The sequence below is a fragment of the Nematolebias whitei genome, chromosome 11 (genome assembly GCF_014905685.2).
Source record: "Nematolebias whitei isolate Nwh7 chromosome 11, NemWhi1, whole genome shotgun sequence".
NCBI classification, from domain to species: domain Eukaryota; kingdom Metazoa; phylum Chordata; class Actinopteri; order Cyprinodontiformes; family Rivulidae; genus Nematolebias; species Nematolebias whitei.
Window position 1 is genome coordinate 48,865,669 of NC_056508.1, and position 1,468 is coordinate 48,867,136.

Consider the following 1,468-nt stretch of genomic DNA (forward strand, 5'->3'; position numbering starts at 1 on the left):
AGACTGAGGAAGTCTTCTGGATGAGAGACGAAACGTTTCTACATTTTAAATTTTTTTTATTTTGAACGTCCAGAGGACCTGACTTAACTTTTTTAGATTGTTCTACCTGGATTATTGAGCATGCATCAGTGTAAAGCATTATACATTTATACTGGGCTGTCTAATAATTGTCCCTATGTTGCAAAGAGTATCGATCCAAGTACTGAACTCTGAGGAACTCCATGACTAATTTTGGTGTATGAAGAAGATTCATTATTTATATTTACAAATTAAATCATATTTATCTGATAGAATCCAAACCATTTGAAGATATGATAGAACTTTTTTGATCCCGCATTTTAGAGCCGTTCCTGTAATCCCAATATTATATTTAAGCCTCTGTATTAAAATATTGTGAACAACTGTATCAATTAGTGTTTAATTAAACTTTTTTTACTCACAGGAAGCTTCAAATTCACTTCCTCTGTCATTGTTATTTATTAAATTAGTTATTTGGAATCAAGTTGAGTCTCTGAACATGAACACTGTTTGTTTCCTCACTGACTTCCTTCACATATGTTCGTCCATATTTAATGTACGGTGTGTGTGTGTGTGTGTGGGGGGGGGGGGGGGGGTCGGTTTGCAGTGTCAGACATCCTGCTGCCTGCTACCATCTGCTGTTCTGACACAGAGGCAGCATCGATGAATTGATGGAGGAGTTGCTCTCAAACAGGAAGCTCCTTCTGTTGATGAGATGTTTTCTGTTGCTGGGAGACCAAACTTCAGTCTAATGGCATAAAATCTCTTCAGTTTCTGAGGAAAATGAAAAGTTTGCAGCTCAGTGACTCACGTTTAATTTTTAACGATAAGGTAATGAACGGAAGACATTAAGAGAAAATAAACCATGTTTAGGGAGTAGGGATGTAAACATTTTCATAAAGTTTTAAAACTCTGGACAAAACCAATATTTTATCATTTTGGCTGTTCTATTATCTTTTAACCTGAACTTTAATAACTTTTATATAGTTTGCTGGTTAACTAGAAGATTTGTTCAATGGTTGGATGGCTAGATGGATAAATAAATATTGGATGGATGGATAGATGTATGGTTGGTTGTATAGATGGTTGGATGGATGGATGGATGGCTGGATGGATGGATGTATAGCTGTTTGGATGGTTGTATTGATGGATGGATAGATAATAATAATAATAATAATAATAATTTTTTATTTAAAAAGCGCCTTTCATGACACAGATGAATGATTGATTGGATGGATGGATGGATGGATGGATGGACACTTGGTTTATGGTTGTATGGATGATGGATAGATGGTTGGTTGTATGAATGGTTGGTTGTATGGATGGATATAAAGTTGGGTGGATGGTTGTATTGATGGATGGTTGTATGGATGGATGGATAGATGGATAGATAGATGGATGGTTGGTTGTATGGATGGATGGATAGATGGATAGATAGATGGATGGTTGG